The sequence below is a fragment of the Mobula birostris genome, chromosome 9, assembly GCF_030028105.1.
Source record: "Mobula birostris isolate sMobBir1 chromosome 9, sMobBir1.hap1, whole genome shotgun sequence".
Classification (NCBI taxonomy): domain Eukaryota; kingdom Metazoa; phylum Chordata; class Chondrichthyes; order Myliobatiformes; family Myliobatidae; genus Mobula; species Mobula birostris.
In genome coordinates, this window is record NC_092378.1 from 143,590,266 (window position 1) to 143,613,481 (window position 23,216).

The following is a 23,216-nucleotide window of genomic DNA, read 5'->3' on the forward strand; positions in this document are numbered from 1 at the left end:
GGGAAGTTGACAGAAATGATCCTGAGAATGAAAGGGTTAACAGATGTGGAGCATTTGATGGCTCTGGACCTGGATTTGCTGGAGTTAAGAAGAGTGGTGGTGGGGTGGGGGTGGTTCTCATTGAAATCTATCTAATATCAAGAAAGGCCAATGTAGAGTGGATGCGGAGAGGATGCTTCCTATAGTGGGAGATCTGGGACCAAAAGATACAGCATCGGAATAGAAGGACATCCCTTTAAACAGAGATGAGGAGGAATTTCTTTAGCCAGAGGGTGGTGAATCTGTTGAATTCATTGCCACAGAAAACTGCAGAGGCCAAGTTATAGGGTACAGAATGCAGAAGTTGACAGGTTCTTGATTACTAAGGGCCTCAAAAGTTATGGAGAGAAGCAGGAGAATGGAGTTGAGGGGGGACAATAAATCAGCTATGATGAAATGGTGGACCAGACTGGGCTTTACAAGAGCACCATTAAGAGAGTCCTGACAAGTTGCATCTCCATCGGGTATGGGAGCAGCTGAACGTCGGACCAGAAGTCAATATGAAGGACTGTGAAAACAATTGAGGGGATCATAGGGGTCCCCCTGCCATCCATCAGGGGCATTTATCAGAAGCACTGCATACGCAGGGCCCTTAGTATAATTAAGGATCCCACCCATCCATCCAGGATCCTCTTTGACTTTCTACCATCAGGCAGGAGACTGTGATGCATAAAAGCAAGAATGATCAGGATGAGAAACGGTTTCTTTCCCCAGGCCACTAGGCTTCTGAACTCCCAGCTGCATCGTATTCAAAATGTCACTGGTTAATCTGTTCTGTACCTTCCAATATTTAATATTAATGCTCTTTAGTTTGTTATTTACGTGTGAATCATCTGTAGGTTTTATTCTTACCTTCATAAGTTATCATGTGTAATGTGCACCACTGTGCTTTACACCCTGGTTTGGAGAAACGTTGTCTCATTTCTATATACATTAAGTGGTTATATACATTATATACATGTATATAGTTAAATGTCAATTAACTTGACGACTCAAGGAGCCGTATGCCTAATTCTGCTCCAATGTCTTATGGTCCTCTGGTTGAGGAGTGCAGAGAGGAGAGCCAAGTGCCTGTCCCTTTTGTACAGTGACTGGTCTTTACAGGCTTGACTCACTTTGCAAGGTCTGTATTGGCATCAATGTGGGCAGAGGCTGTCACAGCAGGCAGCTCTTGTTGACCATTGTGTAAGATATTATTAGCATGTAAGAACAAGGAGGCAACATCCTTACACTTACATTGAAAGGTAGATTTTGCGAACTTAGATAGCCTGATAGGTCTATTGATATGTAAAGAAATTCAAAAGTTCAAAGTAAGTTTATTTTCAAAGTAAAATGTGTCACTATATACTATCTCGAGATTCATTTTCTTGCAGGCATTCACAGTAGAACAAAGAAATACAACAGAATCAATGAAAAACTACACACGAAAAACGGGCAAACAACCAATGAGCAAAAGAAGACAATCCGTGCAATTACAAAATGAATAACACTGAGAACTTGTGTTGTAGAGTCCTTGAAAGTGAGTTTGTGGAATCAGTTCATTGTTGAGGTGAGTGAAGTTATCCACACTGGTTCAGTAGCCTGGTGGTTGAAGGGTCATACCAAAGATGAGTGGTCCCCAGTGTCAAGGTACCAGAAAGTCCCAACAGAACCAGCACTGCTGTGCCTCACATCTATACATGATGGAAATCTCAGTATAACACAGCAAAAATTAGTTCAGTTTGGGACATGCTTTGCACGGTGTGTAGTGGCAACGATGTGGCTTCTGAACAGCAGTCAGACCCCGTGGCACTCCAGTAGCACATCCTGACCACCAACGAGAAGGCTTGCATGTTCATTCCCGCTGCTGTGTGTAAATAGGGGTGGTAAGTTAGCGTCGCAATTAGCGTAATGCTTCATCGTACCAGCGATCTGGGTTCAATCGTAAGGAATTTGTACGTTCTCCCTATGGCTGCGTGGGTTTCCTCTGGGTGCTCCGGTTTCCTCCCACATGCCAAAGATGTATGGGTCAGTAGGTTAATTAGTCACATGGGTGTAATTGGGCGGTGTGGTCTCACTGGGCCGGTAGGGCCTGTTACCATGCTGTGTCTCTAGATATCTGAATGTACACACTGTAGGGAAGGCCTGAAGAAACTCTCCTTTTCTTCCATATAACCTGTACCAGTGGTCCATGGCTGGTAGCAAATCAGATTTATTCAGGTTCAAAGTAAATTTATTATCGAAGTACATATATGTCATCAAATACAACCTTGGGGTACATATTTATCACAAGTACATGGAAGTTTAAAGTGAAATCATAAACACAAAAGATTCTGCAGGTGGTGGAAATCCAAAGCAACACACACAACGTACTGGAGGAAATCAGCAGGTCAGGCAGCACTTATGGAGAGGAGTAAACAGTTTCGGGCTGAGACCCTTCTTCAGGATTCGGTGAAATGCGTTGTTTACATTTGCAGCCAACGCACCTGGGGGCAGCCCACAAGTCTCGCCTCACATCCCAGCACCAACACAGCATGCCCACAATGCTCAGCAAAACAACATCGGACATGGCAGAACGGAGCACAATGAGCAACGAGATAACAGCAGCAAAATAACACATGCAAAATGCTGGAGGAACTCAGCAGGTCAGGCCGCATCTATGGAAAAGAGTGAACAGTCAATGTTTCGATCCTGATGAAGGGTCTCGATTTCTCCTTCCAATAAACAAATTTCCCTCCTTCCCACCGTCCTCTATTCACCACTCTGATCCTCTACCTCTTCTCACCTGCTTTTACTTCACCCTGGGTCCCCTCCTCCTTCTCTTTCTCCTATGGTCCACTCTCTTCTCCTATCAGATCCTTCCTTCTCCAGCCGTTGACCTTTCCCCTCCTACGTCACCTTCCATCTAACCTCTTTCCCCTGCCCCTACCTCTTTATTCTGGCATTTTCCCCCTTCCTACTCAGTTCTGATGCAGGGACTCGGCCCTAAACGCTGACTGTTTACTCTTTTCCATTGGTGCTGCCTGACCTGCTGAGTTCCTCCAGCATTTTGTGTGTGTTGCCTTAGATCTCCAGCTTCTGCAGGCTTCCTCGTGCTTGTAGCTGCAAAACAAGAACGTTTCCTCCCTCACACACACACACACACACGGACATACCTCCAATTCCAGCACAGACCTTCAACTCCCCTGTCACAGCTGAAGCTGGCAGTTCAGACCTTTTCCCTGATCTTGGTGCTCCCGAGAAACACAATAAAGACATCAACTGAACTTGGATTTTAATATAGGTGCATCACTCATGGAAGGGTCTCATTATACAGAAATATAATTCTAATAATACCAATAGATTTTATAATACCAAGAATTAAACATAAGCCATTTGGTTTATTGAATCATAAGAAGTATTGTCTTGACAATATTAGATTAAGTGGACTAAAACAATACGTCCCTGTGTCTTGATATTAGCAGCATCAGAGGAAATAAATCGGCATTTTTTTAAACAATATATTTGCTTATGAATAATTGCACAGAATTTTATGAATAAATTCAGAACTGATTTGTTTTTTTCTGACAAAAGTGCAGCTTCTGGTTTGCATGCTGAATTAACTAGTCAAGTTGTACTGATTTTCAATAAAAAGCTATAATTTTCATTTATATTTCATGTCTCCTGAATAACTTAATTTACTTCCACTATATTATGACTTTAGAGGAACAGTGACTTATCAATACAAACACTGAAATTAGATATGGGATTCTGCTCTGTATATCTTTTCTATTATATTGTGTTTGGTGGCATATTAGGTTGCAACCACAAGTCTGCTGGATATGCTCTCGGCGAGAAATACTTGTGAGGTTGAGAACCGCACAATATTTGCTGCATATAGGATTTATTGTTGGTTATTCATGTTCCAGTTCGAGTTTATTGTCATTCAAGCAAACACATGTATACATCTAAATGAAACATTGTTCCTCTGGGGCCAAGATGCAAATCACAGCACATAGAGTTATGATCCAACACATACAAAATAATATTAGCACAAGTCCCAGAGTGACATGGCCTGAAGATTGACAGTTTGACAGAAAGTGCGAGTTTCGTATTTATCTAAGACAGTTTAATGTTACTGACACTATTATAATAAAATGAACGTTGTAAATGTGAATATAATTAAGAGTGAATTAAGAATTTCATAATTGTACACTTTGATAAGAAATGAACCTTTGACCTCCTCCACTCAGAGTGGGGTGTGAGTGTGGAACTAGCCACTAGCACAAGTGATGGATGTAGGTCCAATTCCAGTATTTAAGAGAAATTTATACAGGTATGTGGATGGGGGAACTATGGTCCGGGTGCACATCAATGGGACTAGGCAGATTAATAGTTCAGCACGGACAAGATGGACCGAAGGGCCTGTTTCTGTGCTATGGTGTGATATACTGTGATACTGTTCTGTGATGTACTGTGCAAAAGATCAGCAATATGAGATTGGAAAGTGAAGGTGTAGGATGAGAGTGTGTCCGTGAGTTGGGGAGTGGTGAGGGGTGGTGGCAGCAGGCCGTTCAGACAGGGTGTACATGTCTGCCATTTGATGAGTAATTTTGTATTCACTGTCTTTTATGGAGAGAATGTGTAAAGCATGTCTTGAATCGCAGGCTTAAAATGTACAAATTAATTACTCTGCATTTGAAAATAGATTTATCTTTAGTAAATTCTTCCTTTTGAATATACAATATCTTTTCGTGAGAAATTGAATTACATCTGCATATAGGTTGCTAGCTGAGGTATTGCTTCATAGTGCCAGCAACCTAGAATCAATCCTGATCTTGAGTGCTGTCTGCCTGGAGTTTGCACGTTCTCATTATGACCTCATGAGCTAGATCGGGTTCTCGAAAGATGTGGGAGGTAGCAGGTTTATTGGTGATTGTAATTTACCCCTAGATGGTAGATGAGTGGTAGAATCTGGGAGATTTGATGGGCATGTGGGAAGAATAAAATGGAATGATTATGAAATGGATGCTTGATGGCTAGTATGTGCAAGATGGGCCAAAGGGTCTGTTTCCCTACTGTCTGAGACTTTGACATGGTTTTGTTGGCACAGTAACTGGTTGCTATGGCACTTCAAATTAAATTTGCCTTGGTTCTGCAGTTAGACCTCACTGCTGGATTCTCGTTGTGTTTGGTACTAAAGAGAGACAGTTTCACGTCAACCTGAGAGCTCCACCTTGGCCTCTCCCTTTCAGGTTTGCTGAATGCTGCTGTCTCCCGTTCAGGTCCGCACCCAGTGTGACAGGATCCACTCCGAGTCATTTTGTGCTCTCCAACCTTGCATATGGCCCGTTCTGCTTTCTCAGCACGTTCAGTGCTTTACCCTGTCTGTCGCACTGACTCATCGCCCTGCACATTGCCTGGTCCGCTTTCAATCACAGTGTTCCATTAGAATCAGAATCAGTTTATTGTTACTGAGATATGTTATGAAATGCGTTGTTTTGAGGCAAGGCATAAAGAATTACTACAAGTGACAATGAAACACTAACTAGTGCAAAAGAAGAACAGTGAGGCAATGCTCGTGGGTCCATGCACTGACCAGAAATCTGACGGCAGATGGGAAGAAGCTGCTCCCAAAAACACTGAGTTTGAATCTCTAGGCTCCCATACCTACCCCCCCCCCCCCATCCCGTGGTTGCCAGTAATGAGAAGAGGGCATGTCTCAGATGGTGAAAGTCCCTACTGATGTACCCTGCCTTCCTCAGACACTACCTTTTGAAAATATCCTCAGTGGTGGGAAAGGCGTGTCCATGATGGAACTGGCTGAGTAATGTTCCCACTTATTTTTTTCTACAGCTCACAGATCAATCATTGCACTGAGCAGGAAATCTTTACACTTCCTGAGAACAGCACGGCACTTTAATTTTTTGTAATATGCAAATCAAACAAACACAAACTATAACTCGCAACACAAATACCTGATGTCAGGCAGTTTAAACAACTGACGAGCATAATGTTAAAAGTAAAAAGTTTTGACCAGACTGTGTTGACATTCAGCAAGCCGGCAGTTTATTGCTATTCAGCTACTGATTTCCATTCTGTGTTTATTGTTACAATTTGTAACAGTGTTTTAACTTGAAACCCAGACAATATAAATATGTTGAAGCGCTAAAATATTTCAAATTAAAAGCTGTGGTACATCTATTATTTAGAAAATTTATCAACTATATTTATTAGCATATAATCACAGGGTATTTCACAATTACATAAATATAGATTTCAAAATTATATTAACATTATATAAAAGAAAATCACAGCTGCATGGCAACATAGGGTATGTGCATGGGAACATTTTAGTTACTGTGCGGTCATGCACCTGCGCAGCTTAGAGGGAACAGTGTGGCTGAGTCTACAATCCTCTGTAGCCTTTTTGATCCTGTTGAGAATGTAACCAAAGGAAGTTGATCATTGCTAGGTAGTTTACCCCTTGTGCATAACTGAGTTGTAGAATCTTGGGAATTAATGGGAAGATTACAATAGAATCGGTGTAGGATTGGGTGTTCTTTGATTGGCATATTCTTGATGGGCTGAAGGACCTGTTTCCATGCTGTGTGATTCTGTGACTCTTCACTACAGTTAAAACTTAGTCCCACTCCATTTCTGCTACATTTATTGCTCCTTCTGGCTGTAATATTTGTTGAAAGTCTCAACTATATTTTTATTCCCGGGAGTAATTCCTGCTGTCAATGTCTTTTTGGAACACACATTTATTTTTCCTTTTCCATTTCTTATTATGGAAGCTCAATCTTTCTTTATATTTGTTGCTCATTTATCATTCCTTTTTTAAAGGATAGCAATGCACAATATGTGCATAATGAAATAACAAGGTTATGATTTACAATTACAAGGGAGATCACTTTTTTAGTAGTCCAAAGAACATTTTGTTCTCTATCTTTACAGCCAGAGCTGAACTGAACATATTAATGGAAGTTTCATTGCAATGTTTTATGTAATCTTCTCTTGAAAGAGTGTCATATTTCCTGTGAATACTTGGTTGAAATTACAGAATTATACATGGGTTTTACTGAATGATTTCCCGAGAGATTTCATGATAATTCCAAGTCGGGTGTCTTGAAACTAGTTTGTTCCGAGACTTCACACTATATCTATATCTTGTGTTTCATTCGCAGATTTGTGCAAAATAACTAGGCTTGCTGTAATCTTATGCAGTGCATAAAATCCTGTTCTGTGTTCCAATCGGCTAAAAATATATTGTGTCAAGTTCTTGTCATGGTAGTGTAGAGGTTAGGATAATGCCTTACAGTACGAGTGACCTGGCTTCAGTTTTCGTTGCTGTCTCCAAGGAGTTTGTATGTTCTCTCTGAGACTGTGTGGGTTTCCTCCGGGTGCTCTGGTTTCATCCCACAGCCCAAAGATGTACCAGTTGACAGGTTAATTGGTAAATCATCTCATGATTAGGCTAGAGTTAAGTCAGGGGCTGCTGGTAGTCACCTTTTGAAGGGCCAAAATAACCTATTCTGCACTGTATTTCAATAATAAAAAAAATTAAAAACACAGAATTACCACCAAATAGAAGCTTACCTTTGGAGCAGCGTATACTTATAACTTTCTTTGCAAGGAAAGAAAAAGGTACAAGAGCCTCAGGACTCACACTACCAGGTTCAGGAACAGTTACCATCCTTCAGCAATAAGGCTCTTGAACCAAAGGAGATAACTTCACTCAACTTCACTTGCCCAATCATTGGAATGCTTCCACAACCAATGGGCTCACTTTGAAGGACTCTATGTCTCACATTCTTGATATTTATTGCTTATTTGTTTATTATTATTGTTTCTTCTTTTTGTGTTAGCACAATTTGTTGTCTCTGCACCCTGGTTGAATGCCCAGGTTGGGTGGTATTTCATTGATTCCAGTACAGGTGTCCCCTGCTTTTCAAACGTTCGCTTTACAAAACCTCACTGTTACGAAAGAGACCTACATTAGTACCCTGTTTTTGCTTTCAGAAGGTGTTTTCATTGTTACGAAAAAAAAGCAGCACGCGATAAAAGGCAGCGCGTGCCCCGAACAGCCGCTGTCCCTCGGATTTGGAACGGCATTGCTTAAACACATGCCTGTGAGCAGCCATTTGCAAGATGAGTTCTATGGTATCGGAAAAGCCTAAAAGAGCTCGTAAGGGTGTTACACTTAGCGTGAAACTAGACATAATTAAGTGTTTGGATTGTGGTGAACGAAGTAAGGACAACGTGAGTTTGGCTTGTGGAAGCTGACGAAGATGATGTTGAAGAGGTTTTGGCATCCCATCACCAAGAACTGACAGATGAATTGGAAGAAAAAGGATAACAATCGAAACGGAATGAGTAATGATAAAGTACGACTTTAATTTTGAAAGGGTACATCAGTTTAGGGGATATTTGCAGGATGGTTTGAGTCCTTACAAAGAACTGTGTGATAGAAAAATGCGTGAGGCTCAGCAGTCAAGCAAGCCTTCCACATCAGCCACAGCAGACAACGAACCTCGACCTTCGACATCGAGGTGGGCAGAGATAGAAGATGACCTGCCTGCCCTAATGGAAACAGACGATGACAAGATGACACCCCAGTGTCCCACCACCCCAACCCCCAGGCCACGAACAGATACCGATTCGCGGAGAATGCAATGGTAGCTGGGAGGCACACAGCACATCTTTAAGAAAAAAACCGAAACAAACATGCTAATTAATTAGGTGCCGCCGACACGTAATTGTCGGCCTAGATCAGAGACGACGCAATCGGAAATCAGCACTGATCTGGGCCGACAATTACGTGCTGGGCAGCAGCTAATTAATTAGCATGTTTGTTTCGGCTTTTTTCTTAGAGATGTGCTGTGTGCCTCCCAGCTACCGCTGCACCGCTGCATGCTTCACGGCAATGTATCGCTCGGCGGCCTGGAGGGTGGGGGCCACTGCACCACCCCAACTGCGACGACTCAGCCTAACACACCACCATCAGTGTGCTCGGCGCTGTCTTCCTGATTCTGGTAAGTGATACTACACTGTAAATACATTATTTCTACTTTATATAGGATGTGTATTTTTACGTGTTATTTGGTATGATTTGGCAGCTTCATAACTTAAAGGTTACTGGAGAGTGCTTGCGCCGTGTTTTTGCCAACAGCGCTTGTGTGAGATTTCCTGCCGTCGGCGCTTGCGTGAGATTTTCGCTACGGAGAACAGTTCAGTAATGATTGTGGAAAAGTATTTCTACTTTATATAGGCTGTGTACTTATCATATCATTCCTGCTTTTACTATATGTTACTGTTATTTTAGGTTTTATGTGTTATTTGGCATAATTTGGTAGGTTATTTTTGGGTCTGCGAACGCTCACGAAATTTTCCCATATAAATAAATGGTAATTACTTCTTCACTTTACGACATTTCGGCTTACGAACCATTTCATAGGAAAGCTCTACCTTCGGATGGGGGAAACCTGTATAATTATTATTGTACGTATTTGTTGAGTATGACCACAAGAAAATGGATCTCATGGTTGTATATGGTGACGTATATGTACTTTAGTAATAAATTTTACTTTGAACTTTATGTGCTATCTGTTGGCTTGCAGGTACAACAGGTTAGTAAGAAGGCAAACGGAATGTTGGTTTTCATTGCTAGAGGGATTGAATTCAAGAGCAGGGAGGTTATGCTGCAACAGGGTACTGGTGAGGCCGAACCTGGAGTACTGTGTGCAGTTCTGGTCTCCATACTTGAGGAAGGATATACTGGCTTTGGAGGCAGTGCAGAGGAGGTTCACCAGGTTGATTCCAGAGATGAGGGGGTTAGGCTATTAGGCCTGGGACTGTACTCACTGGAGTTCAGAAGGGTGAGAGGATATCTTACTAGGAGAGATTAAGTCGCCTGGGGCTATACTCTCTGGAATTCAGCAGAATGAGAGGGGATCTTATAGGAGCATACAAAATTTTTGAAAGGGATAGGTAAGATAGAAGTAAGAAAGTTGTTTCTATTCGTAGGTGAGACGAGAACTAGGGGACTTTGCCTCAAGATTCAGGGGAGAAGATTTAGGACGGAGATGAGGAGAAACTGTTTTTCCCAGAGAGTGGTGAATCTATGGAATTCTCTGCCCAGGGGAGCAGTTGAGGCTTCTTCACTAAATATATTTAAGAAACAGTTAGATAGATTTTTACATAGTAAGGGAATTAAGGGTTATGGGGAAAAGGCAAGTAGATGGAGCTGAGTTTACGGACAGATCAGCCATGATCTTATTGAATGGTGAGGCAGGCTCGATGGGCCGGATGGCCTACTCCTGCTTCTATTTCTTATGTTCTTATGTTTATGTTCTTATTAGACCAGGACAGCATGGTAGTGTAGCGGTTTGTGTAACACTTTAGAGTGTCAATAATTGGAAAATTGGGCAAGGAAAATCACAAAGTGCTCTGTAGTTACCCTGGGACATCTGGCTTAGAGACAACTATAACCTCAGTCGCGATGGAGGTGACACTTATTCATAGAGAGGGTTATGCAGAGCGGGGAAAGTAAGTTGAAGGGAACTTCCAGACAGTGGTGTCCTTGAAACTATTTTGTAGAACCATGGGAGGTGAAAGCTTTGCCCAACAGGTTCTGAAGAACAGGGAGTAGAATAGCGTAGCGGTTAGTACAATTGTTTTACAGTGCCACCGATCACTAATCCGGGTTTGATTCTCACCACTGTCTGTGAGGATATTGCATGTTCTCCCTGTGACCTTGTGTGTCACCTCTGGGTGCTCCGGTTTCCTCCCTCAATCCAAAAATGTCCGGTCAGTGAATTGCGGCCATGTAATGTTGGCGCCAGAAGCGTGGTGACCCTTGCAGGCTGCTTCTAGCATATCCTTCGACTGTGCTGGCTGTTCGAAGTCAATTTATTATCAAAGTACATGTATGTCAACATATACAACCCTGAGGTTCATTTTCTTGTGGGCATAATCAATAAATCCAATAACCATAATAGAATCAATGGAAAGCTGCAGCAGCAGGGCGGAAGGCCAGTGTGCAAAAGATAACAGACTGTGCAAATACAAAACGGAAGATAAAGAAGTTAAAATAATGATAAATAAACATTAAATATTGAGAACATGAGATGAGGAGTCCTTGAAAGGGAGCCCATTGGTTGTGGGAACAGTTTGGTGGTGGGGCAGGTGAAGTTGAGTGAAGTTATCCACTCTGGTTCAAGACCCCGATGGTTGAGGGGTAATAACTGTTCCTGAACTTGGTGGTGCGAGACTGGAGGCTCCTGTACCTTCTTTCTGATGGCAGCAGTGCGAAGGGGGCATGTCCTGGATGGTGGATGCTAATTTCCTGCAACAATGCTTCATGTCAATGTGCTCAATGGCGGGGAGGGCTTTACCTGTGATGGACTGGGCCGTATCCACTTTGTGTCGGATTTTCCATTCAAGGGCATTGGTGTTTGCATACCAGGCTGTGATGCAGCCAGAAAATATGCTCTCCACCAGACACCTATAGAAGTTTCTCAAAGTTTTAGATGTCATGCCAAATCTTTGCAAGCTTCTAAGGCAGTAGAGGACCTGCCGAGCTTTCTTCGTAATTGCACTTACATGTTGATATGAGCAATGGATTTCACCGTATGTTTCAATGTACGTGTGGCAAATAAAACTAAAATTAATTTAATCTAATATAATCTAGTCAAATCCAATCTTATCTAATCTAAATGTCTGTCCAGCAAATGTTTGAACCTGAGTTACTAACAAATTAAATGTATCATCAGTTCTAGTTTTACAGTGGCAGTTTGTTCCCAGTACAGATTTCTGATTAGGTGGAGGTCTTTCGAATCTAGATCTAGAGTTTCCTGTAGTATTTCAAATAACTTATTGTGCTTCTCTTTATCAAATGCTTTGATAAAGATGGAGGAGTGAGTCAGTTTACAAAGATCAAGAGAGGCGATAGACAAGGGTGTGTTTTCTCCCCTGATTTGTTTAATGTGTACAGTGAATCAATATTACAAAAAATAAGAGACATCTTGGGAATCGAAGTTGGCAGTGAAAACATCAATAATTTCAGATATGCAGATGACTTTGTGTTAACTGCAAGTATGGAGGAAGAACTACAAAACTTGGTTGATACAGTTGTTGAAGAAAGTGTCTGGGTCTGTGGTCTGTCTATCAATTGTAATGGGTCTGTCTATCAATTGTAAAAAGACAGAATGTATGGTGATATCCAAAAAGGAGAATCCTATCTGCAGGCTGAGAATAAACGGGGAAGACATAAAACAAGGACAGAACTTTTGCTACTTAGGAAGCTGGGTGACATCAGATGGCAGGTGTGACATGGACATCAAAAGAAGAATAGGGATGGCAAAAGACACCTTTACGAGAATGAAGAGTATACTGACCAATACTAAACTAGGCATGACAACCCGCCTCAGAGTACTGAAATGTTACGTTTATCCGGTTATGTAATATGGATCAGAATGTTGGACAATATCTAGTAACATGAGGAATCGAATTGAAGCAGCAGAGATGTGATTTTTGAGGAGGATGCAAAGAATATCATGGACGAAACAAATATCTAATGAGGATGTCATGAACAGAGCAAACACAAAAAGAGAAATACTGTATGAGATCATGAAAAGGCAACTTCATTGGACATGTGATTAGAAAAGAAGAGTTAGAATGCACGGTAGTTATGGGAAAGATTGAAAGGAAGAAAGCAAAAGGAAGGCAAAGGCAAATGATGGTGGAGACAGCAGCCAGAGAACTGGAAATGAATACCAATGAATTGATCCACTTGACCCGAAACAGGAGTGTGTGGGTCATGACAGTCAAAGCTCACAAACTGGACATGGCACCTGATGATGATGATCATCATCATCAGTAATCTTCAGGAATACCTATTCCCACTTGTAGTGGCAAAACCAAACCAAGACCAAAACAATTGCTGTTGCCGGCGACCCCATTGCGGTTGTTATACTTGCATGATGCACCCCCAGCTTCAATGATTGCTCCAATAGTCGAGTCCTTTATTAGCAATTAGCAAACCTACAATCTTGAAGAGATGAAACTTAAGCGTAACCAAGTGTAAGCTAAGGGCAATTGAACATTCTTGAGCGGTCAGCAAAAGATATGACATCCACTGGTCCCAAGCTACAAACGGTGATGAACAATGCATGAAGACATAACTTGTTCCCTTCACTTTTACCACGCCCCCACTCATGTGACTAGTTACCATGGCAACACACAATACAGAGTAGATAGGGAACAGATGCTCCTACACTACTGTTAGTCAGGTGGCATGCCTCCTTCCTACATATCTGAGTAAAAGATTATCTATGTATATATTTCCCTTATCTTGTACACAGGGAGGATATTCAACCAGTTGAGTCCTTGCTAGTTCCTGCAGAAGCAACCCCACTACTCCTAATCCTGTTATTTCAATGTACCCTTGCAGTTTATGTTTATCAAATTCCATTGTGATTCTTTTATGTTGTTAACCAACAGCCATGTGTAACATACAGTGCCTGCTTGTTAGATGGTGAGATGGTGACATAACACTTAGTGTAATGCTTTACAGTGCCAGTGATCAGGGTTCAATTCCCACTGCAATCTGAATTGGATTGAATTGACTTTATTTCTTACATCCTTCACATACGAGGAGTAAAAATTACATCTCCGTCTAAATGTGCAATGTGCAATCATAGTAATTTATAATAAATAGAACAGTCAATGTAATATAGAGTACACTCGAATCAGCGTGAGTTCATCAGTCTGATGGCCTGGTGGAAGAAGCTGTCCTGGAGCCTGTTAGTCCTGGCTTTTATGCCGCGATACCATTTCCCAGATGGTAGTAGCTGGAATAGATTGTGGTTGGGGTGATGAAGGTCCCCAATGATCCTACGGGCCCTTTTGACACACCTGTCTTTGTAAATGTCCTGAATCATGGGAAGTTCACAACGACAGATGCGCTGGGCTGTCCGCACCACTCTCTGCAGAATCCTGTGAGTAAGGGAGGTACAGTTCCCATACCAGGCAGTGATGCAGCCAGTCAGGATGCTCTCAATTGTGCCCCTATAGAAAGTTCTTAGGATTTGGGGGCCTATACCAAACTTCCTAACCGTCTGAGGTGAAAGAGGATCTGTAAAGAGTTTGTACATTCTTTCCGTGACCTCGTGGATTTTCTCTGTGTGTTCTGGTTTCCTCGCACATCCCCAAGGCGTACGGGTTAGTAGGCTAATTGGTCACACGGGTATGATTGGGTGGTGCCAGCCTGTTGGGCCAGGAGGGCCTTTTACCCTGCTGAATCTCTAAATAAATAATTATGAACTTGGTAATAAATTCTTTGAGACACATTGATTGCAAAAACATCAGATGGATTACCAACAGTAAAAATAGAAGGAATTTTATAATTAAAAAAATAGAAGTTTATCAGTGTGATTTCAGAATGCAGTCTGCAAAATAACAATATTTTAGTTTATCGAATCACTGACTACATTTATTTGGAATTTAATTTTACAAGACAGCATGATGCTGTTGACTCCTGCTGACATGGCTCTCTGAAAGTTCAAACTGCTCTAAAGAATTCCAATGAGACTTTTCTGTTAATATTCCATTCATTTCTACCAGTCCGTGACACTGCATCTCCAGCAACTTCATGACACTGTTCATTTTCACTGGAGGCTCAGTATTAGCTGTCGTGAAGTAGCAGATGATCCTTCTGGAGATAAATGTTCCTTTTGAGCTTCCAAATATTGGAGAGATTGAGGCCACCAATCATACAGTTCATCGAAATGTCTAATAGAAAATGAAATTGGGAAACCTGAATTGTTTTGGAGCAAAGGATTAAGTTATCATCTTGACTACTGTTGCTGGGAGAGAAAGTGATTGCTGGTGATGATTGAAAATGACAGGGCGATAGAGTCCAACAGCACCGAGATAGCCCACTCTGACCAATAAATACCTATTATAGTTATCCCAATTACCAGCACTTGGTCTGTTGACTTCCACACTTTTGGTGATTCAAATACTTGTGAAGATGCTTGGACACTCACAGATTTCTACAGATATAGCTTGGAGAGTATTCAAACTGGCTGCATCAGCATCTGGTAAGGGGGGTGGGTGCACAACAGGGGATCGATATGAGCTGCAGATGTAACCCAGTCAGCTCCATCACGGGCGCTAGCCTCCCCAGCATCCAGGACATCTTCAAGGAGTGAAGCCTCAGAAAGGCGGCATCCTTCGTTAAGGATGCCCATCACCCAGGACTTCTCTATTGTTACTGTTAGGGAAGAGGTACAGGAGCCTGAAGGCACACACTCAATGACTCAGGAACAGTTTCTGCCCCTCTGGCATTAGATTTCTGAGTGGACATTGAACCCATGAACACTACCTCACTACTTTTTCTTTTTTCTCTTTGTGCACTGTACGGTATGTATATACTTACAGTAGTTTGCAGTTTTTTTATTATTATGTATTGCAATGTACTGCTACCGCAGTTGGATCCTGGAATTCCTCACTTGCAGACCCCAAGTTGGCAAAGCATCTCTTCCACGTTCTCCATCAGCTGAGGAGCACTACAAGGGTGTATACTTAGCCCCTGGTCTACTCGCTTTACACCTATGGCCGTGTGGCTACGTACAGCTCCAACACCGTATACAAGTTTGCTGATGACACCACTGTTGTGGGCTGTATCAAAGGTGGTGATGAATCAGCATACAGGAGGGAGATCGAAAATTTGGCTGTGTGGTGCCATAACAACAACCTCTCACTCAGTGTCAATAGGGTGAAAATAAAATGCCCCTAATGCATCCGCCTCTATCCACCCCCAACAGGGTGTTCCACGCACCCACCACTCTCCTTGTAAAGAACCTGCTTCTGGTATCCTCCTATACCTACCTCCGTTTGCCTCATGTTAGCTATTTCCACCCTGGGAAAAAGTCACTGACTATCCACTCAATCTATGCCTTTTATCAATTTGTACATCTCTATCAAATCACCTCTCTTCCAAAGAGAAAAGCCATAGCTTGCTCATCTAACATGCTCTCTCATCCAGGCAGCAACCTGGCAAATCTCTCTGCATCCTCTCTAAAGCTTCTACATCCTACCTAACCCTTCCCTCAATCTAACCCTTCCCTCCCACATGACCCTCTATTTTTCTTTCATCCATGTGCCGACCTAAAAGTCTTTGCCTATCAGTGGTCACAGTGATGCAATCCTTTGATCCGAATGTGCCTCTGAATGGATGAATGTGGCCTCCATTGGCCAGGGTTGACCATGGATGTTGTGTCCTGGCTGTCTAGATACGCAAGCCAGGGCAGTACAATATGGAGAGCAACCTGTTGCCCATGTAGGAGGCTCCCCACCTCCCCGCACTTGATGAATCCGAAGGAACGGAGCGATACAGTTTGGCACCAGCGATGTCACAGGAGTTGCTAGTCAGCATTGAACTCAACGTAGGACTGCCTTGCGGGCCCTGCTCTGGATTTTTCCCTTGTGGTTTACTCCCAAAGACTTCCCCATGCAAGGCAGTGAAGGTTTGAGATCAGAGTTTTCCTTCTCCTAGATGAGCTGCCAGCCACAGCTGGCCTCTTCTGCCCAAAGTGACTCATTTTTAGGTGCCGGTAACCCGTCTCTGCCCCTTCTCCTCTCAGTAGAAACCTTTCCACTGATCTTAGTAGCTAAGCTACATGTGAAGGCCAGGAACTGGACTTGGTTGACAAAGGCTATTTAAGACATACGCCATTGGGAGCATTTAATAGGTAGTGTGAGCTTGTCCCCATTTCCACCCTAGGCTATAACAACCTTCAGGAAACTTTTAATGAGTTGATGGATAATCTGTCTTCTGGCTCATACAGAATAACAGAGATGATTTGAAAAATTGAGGACTGGAGGGTTAATGTCCATCACTGTGCTTTATAAGAATAAGGTGAAAGCACATCTGAGCATTATTAAGTTGTGGGATCCTGGGTTATTTACTTCACACACTGCAACCTGAAGGTGAGAAGCCAAAGACTGAATTTTTTTCACTGTCTTGAGGGTCAAAAGAATGAAATAAGTGAGAATATATAGAAGGTAGAAGAGAGCAGATAATAAATATCGCACAGTCACTTAGATTTTTTTCTTCAGTTAAATGCTAAGCAGAGAGATTGTAGATTATATATTTCATTCAAATACACCTCAGGTTCAGTTGTAAAGCTGAATAACTTAATGAGAATGAGCTTCTGTTTAAGAAACGTGCCATTTGTAACCTTCATGGTGTGAGAGCCTCTGAAGATTTAAACAGGCTGTATGCTGGATGAAGACATGGACACCCAAATACTTTGTGTCCCCTGTCTTGGTGCCTGATGGACTGTATATAACTGGTCAGAATTCTCAGCAGTTCTGAGACTCCAAGATCAATATAAACCTTCCCTCCCACGTAATCTTCTATTTTTCTTACATCCATGTGCCTGTCTAAGATTCTTCTGAATGTCTGTAATAAATCTGCCTTCACCACCAACCGCAGCACTGTTTATGTAGAAAGATTACCTCTGACATCTCCTCCCACCTATGCTTTCCTCCGATCATCTTATCGGGTCTCGGCCTGAAACGTCGACTCTTTGTTCATCTCCCAACTTGCTGAGATTCTCCAGAATTTTGTGTGTGTTGATTTGGATTTTCAGCATCTGCAGAATTTCTTGTGGTTACTTTAAAGTTATGCCCTCTCATGCCAGACATTTCTGCCCCGGGAGAAAGGTGCTGTCTGTCAACTCTATCTATGTCTCTTATTGCCTTATGCACTTCAATCAAGTCACCTCTCTTCCTCCTTCACTCGAAAGAGAAAAGCTCTAGCTCATTCAACTTTTCCTCATAGGACGTGATCACTAATCTAGACAGCAACTTGGTAAATCTCCTCTGCATGTCTCTTGATCTTCCACACCCTTCCTATAGTAGGACTGCCCGAACTGAACTCTAGGTATAGTCTAATCAGAAATTTCTGGAGCTGCAACATTAATTGTGGGGGTATCCAGAACTAGAGGGCATTGCCTCAAAATTGAGGGGTGACCCTTTGGAACAGAGGTAAGGAGGAATTTTTTAGCCAGTGAGCAGTGAATCTGTGGAATGCACTGCCACAGACTGTGGTGGAGGCCAAGTCCATGTGTATACTTAAGGCTGAAGTTGATCATTTCCTGATTTGTCAGGGCATCAAAGGATATGGCAAGAAGACAGGTGTATGGGTTGAGTGGTATCTGGGATCAGCCATGTAGGAATGGTGGAGTAGACTCGATGGGCTGAATGGCCCAATTCTGCTCCTATGTCTTATGGTCTTGTGGTCTAATTTGTGGCTTTTCAATTCAACTCTCCAACTACAGAAGGCCAACACACTGGACAGCTTTTTAACCATCCTGTCAACTTGCGTGGCGACATTGAGGGACCTATGGATATGGACCCCAAGATCTTCTGCATTGCAAAGAAACCCGCCATTAACTTTGTACTCTGCCATCACGTTCGACACTCCAAAGTGTGTCATCTCACACATTTGCAGATTGAACTGCACGGGCCTCTTTTCAGCCCAGCTCTGTTCTGTTCTAGCCTGCAACAACCTTCTATATTATCCACAGCACCACCAAACTTTGAGTTATCTGCGTCACCGATGGAGGAGAGACTGATTTGTAGTTAATGCTGTGTTTATGATGGGGAGGTGTGCACAGCGCTGTTCCTGCTGTCACCAAGTGTGGTTAAAAGGAGGTCTATAATATGAGATTACTTTGATTGTCTTAACACAATGCATTGTCTCCTGCCTTGTCTCGAGGCTTCAGCTGTTGTGCTTCTTTCCCATGAGGCACTTTACCTTCTATGAGGCAAATTGCATGGCCACTAAGGCTTGTTCGTTAATTAGCTTTCACTCCCCAATGACTGTGTTTGGGATTCGAACTTCCATTTGAGAATTATTGGAGTCCAGGCCTGTGGGCCACTAATCCAGTAATATAACCATCATTGCTCTTAGACTCCCGATTATAATGTACTTGAAAATCCATTTGGAGGGGAGTTAGAATCCACACATTTAAAATTTAATTCTTTTGAGGCCAAAGAGGTCACAAAGTAATTATGATTTAGGACCCCACTTACAAAATCACTTTTCCACAGTGCAAAGAATCATGGAAGTTTCTGCTGACTTTATAGCATAAATAATTCTTAAATATATTAGGTAAGAGTCTCTTTCCCATTGAATGCAATGTAGTAATATAGTAGTGTCTATTTGTTGAACGATTTTTTTGTATGTCACTTTGTGCAAGAACAAGGGTGACAGGAGCGACTGCAACATCTACAGGGGTATCTTCCTCTTAAGTATTGTTGGCAAAGTCTTTGCTTTGTGTAACTCTGTAACGTCTACAAACCCTGGCAGAACAGGTCTACCCTGAGTCCCAATGTGGTTTTCGTGCAAGGAGGTCAACTGTCGACATGATTTTCTCACTCTGTCAACTCCAGGAGAAGTGCAGGGAACAACAGAAACCCCTCTATGTCGCTTTCATCGACTTGACCAAGGCTTTCGACCTTGTCAGCAAGGATGGGCTCTTTCAGATTCTCCTCAAGACCGGCTGTCCCCAAAACTCCAAAGTATCATCAAGTCATTCCATGATGACATGAGGGCTACTGTTCAATACGATGGCAGCTCATCAGAACCCTTCGCTATTCGTACTGGAGTCAAACAAGGATGCGTGTTGGCCCCAACATTATTCGGCATCTTCTTCTCTCTGCTATTGAAGCACATGTTTGGGATGTTGACAGAATGCACACCAGGTCTGATGGGCGGCTGTTAAACCCTGCGCACCTGAAAGCAAGAACAAAGGTGCAAAAGATCTTAATACGTGACATGCTGTTTGCCGATGACGCTGCTATAACCTCGCACACCAAACAGCAACTACAAACTCTCATGGACTGCTTCTCTAAGGCATGCAAGGACTTCGGGCTTACCATCAGCCTAAAGAAAACAAATGTCCTTGCCCAGAACGTAGTGGAGACACCAGTCATTACCATCGACAATTACGATCTCGAAGTGGTCCATGAGTTCACATACTTGGGGTTGCCCATTAGCGACAGTCTCTCCCTTGATGCTGAAATCAATAGGCTTATCGGCAAAGCAGCATTGATCCTTGCTCAACTCCCTTTGCTGGTCTGGGAGAATCCGAAACTCACTACAAAGACCAAGGCTGCTGTGTACAGTGCATGTGTTATCAGCACCCTCCTGTATGGTAGCAAGACTTGGACCATCTACTCCAAACAGGAGAGGAAACTCAATAGTTTTCACCTGCGCAGCCTTTGCCGCATCCTCGGCATCACCTGGAGAGACAAAGTCCCAAACTCTGAGGTCCTCTCCCGCGCTGGACTTCTCACAATGTTCACGCTTTGAAGACAACACAGACTGCGCTGGCTGGGCCACGTCCGTCGTATGAAGGACGGTAGACTGCCAAAGGACATCCTCTATGGAAAACCAGCAACAGGCAAGAGAAATGTTGGTAGACCCCAGCTTCGCTTCAGGGACCTCTGCAAGCGTGACATGAAAGCCTTAAAAATCAACACAAAGTGCTGGGAGGATACGGCAGACGACCGCAACAAATGGCGAGGTACTCTTCAGCAACACCTAGAGCAAGGCGAAAGAGTGATCCTGAGTCAGTTTGAGGAGCAGGGAGCACAGCGGACAACAATTCCGCGATGCCCTACACACGCAGCAACTGTGGCAGAGCCTGTCATTCCAGGATCATCCTCAATAGCCACAGTCGACGCTGCTCGACAAACCAGTGACTACCAGAGGCGCAGTACCCATGGTCGACCTCGACCGACAGAGGCCACACACACATTTGTTGAACACTGCTTTCTATATCTGGTTATGCGGAAGTCAGAGGAAATGAATTTCAGAAGTACTATCAATAAGTATATATTCAGTGGCCACTTTATTAAGTACCCTTGCTCGTTAATGAAAATATCTGATCAGCCAATCATGTCACTGCAACTCAATGCATAAAAGTATGTGGACATAGTCAAGCAGCTTAGCTGTTGTTCAGACCAAACATCCGAATAGGGAAGAAATGTAATCTCTAAGTCACCTTGACTGTGGATTGATTGTTGGTGCCAGATAGGGTGGTTTGAGTATTTCAGAAACTGCTGATCTTCTGGAATTTTCATACACAACAGTCTCTAGGGTTTAATAGTGGAATAAACAAAAATGCATCTGGAGAGAGGCAGTTCTGTGGGTGATAACTCCTTGTTAATGAGAGAGGGTCAGAGGAGAATGGCCAGTTGGAAGATGACAGTAACTCAGATAACCAATCGTTACAGCAGTGGTGTGCAGATGAGCATCTCTGAACGCACAGCACGTTGAACCTTGCAGTGAATGGGCTACAGCAGCAGAAGACCACACCAGATTCCACTGCTGTAACTGATTAAGTGGCCACTAGATGTATATTTGTTGAATACTGCTTCCTAGGTCTGGTTATGCTGAAGTAAAAAATTAATTTTGGAAATGCTGTCAATAAGCATAATTATTACATTGCTCTTTTAGTGTTACAACAACAACAGAAAGCCTTCTTCTACTTGAACTTTTATTAGATTTCTGAATATGCTGTTAGAAAAGCCTGAAGCATATTTGGAACTTCCATCCTTAATTATATATGTGTGTGCACTACATGCACCATTTTCAGCTTTGCTGTGTAATAGTGGTGAGCACTAATAGCTTTGCTGTCACACACACAAAATGCTGGAGGAACTCAGCAGGTCGGGCAGCACCAATGGGAAGGAATAAAGAATCAGTGATGAAGGGCCTCGGCCTGAGTCGTCAACTTTTTACTCCTCTCCATAGGTGTCGCCTGTCACGCTGGGTTCCTCCAGCATTTTGTGATGTTGCCTGGATTTCAGCATCTGCTGAATCTCCTGTGTTTGGTTTTGAAGTTAGGGCCATCAGTACTAATTGTTATTGAGGAAACTATTAAAAAAATCAAACAATAAAACTCTTTTAAGATAGTAATAAAGATCATTGTCTAGAAACTGGACATATTTGTGGACATTTTATGGGTGATTTGTGCATAAAAGGCCATTTTACATGTTGGCTAATGATAATTTCTCTATCTGTTAGCAATTAATGGGAAATTGGTCCAAGTACTTTTGTAGGGCCTGGCAGGAGGTCAGTTTCTGATAACTCGTCATGCAGAACAATTTTATTTTTTGATTTGTGATAGCTTCCTCCATAACCATCATTACTTACGGCATTGACTTCAAATTTAGGATGGTATAAATATTAGTGCTTACCACTGGCTATTTTCATGATCAGGGACAGAAATTGACTGTTAAATGTGTGACCTGTGACCTATGATTATCACTTGCAAAAGAATGTAGAGCAAACCACACAGGAGATTGGCAAGGAGTCGTGAATTAAAGTGCCCTTCACTGTTCCACTGATGTGGTATATCTATCAGCCTCAGGTTTTATTGCCGGGTGTTTTACACAGTACTGCTGACTGTCCCATTATTCATTGAAACCTTTGGGGATAATGCAGCCAAGGTGCATGTGGCAAACTCTGCCAGCATGATTTGTGGCTGCCTCAATTTGCCGGAGGGATTCCATATGCGTAATTCCATATGGCTTGGTATCCATTGGCGGGACTGAGTCACAAACCCAGGGTCCTTGACAGAGCAGAGACCACCAGTGTTGAGGCCATGGTTATAAATGCACAGTTTTGGTGGACAGGACATGTCATACAGATGAAGGATTCCCAAGATCCCCAAACATCTGCTATACGGTGAGCTTTCGCTGGGCAAGAGGAATCGAGGCAAGCCCCGTAAGAGGTTCAAAGGGAGCGTGAGAGTTAACGTTGCACACGCTGGGCTTGTATCAAAACGTGTGCAAGACCGGAGACTGGCTAGCGAGCCTTGGCTAGAAATGCTCACGACACCCTGGAGGAGAGACGCCCAGAAGTACTGATCGCTGCCCAACAAAGAAGGAAAGCAATAGCAAGGGCTCCACTTCCAGATCCAGCACTGATTTCATGTCCTCGTTGTAGACGTCTATCTCGCTCACAACTTGGACGCAGCAGTTGCCTTCGCACACACAGCGGAACGGCACTTGTCATCGTCGGATAAGACGGACAACCAACCGCCATTACACCAAACGGTCACTCAGGACGTCTGTGCAGACAATCTCAGGGCCTGATAGCCAGATATATTCAAGCCATGTTTTCACACCCT

General features: G+C 42.9%; 1 protein-coding gene across 1 annotated transcript in view; it reads left to right on the top strand.

Annotated features, from left to right (window-relative positions):
• Positions 1 to 1,476: 1,476 nt before the first annotated feature.
• The window catches only part of cacna1ha (calcium channel, voltage-dependent, T type, alpha 1H subunit a), a 510,834-nt gene continuing 489,094 nt past the window's right edge, over positions 1,477 to 23,216 (top strand). Inside the window, exon 1 of the mRNA XM_072269033.1 lies at positions 1,477 to 1,588. The gene's annotated coding sequence lies outside the window, so the exon portion shown is untranslated. The remainder of the gene's footprint in view (positions 1,589 to 23,216) is intronic.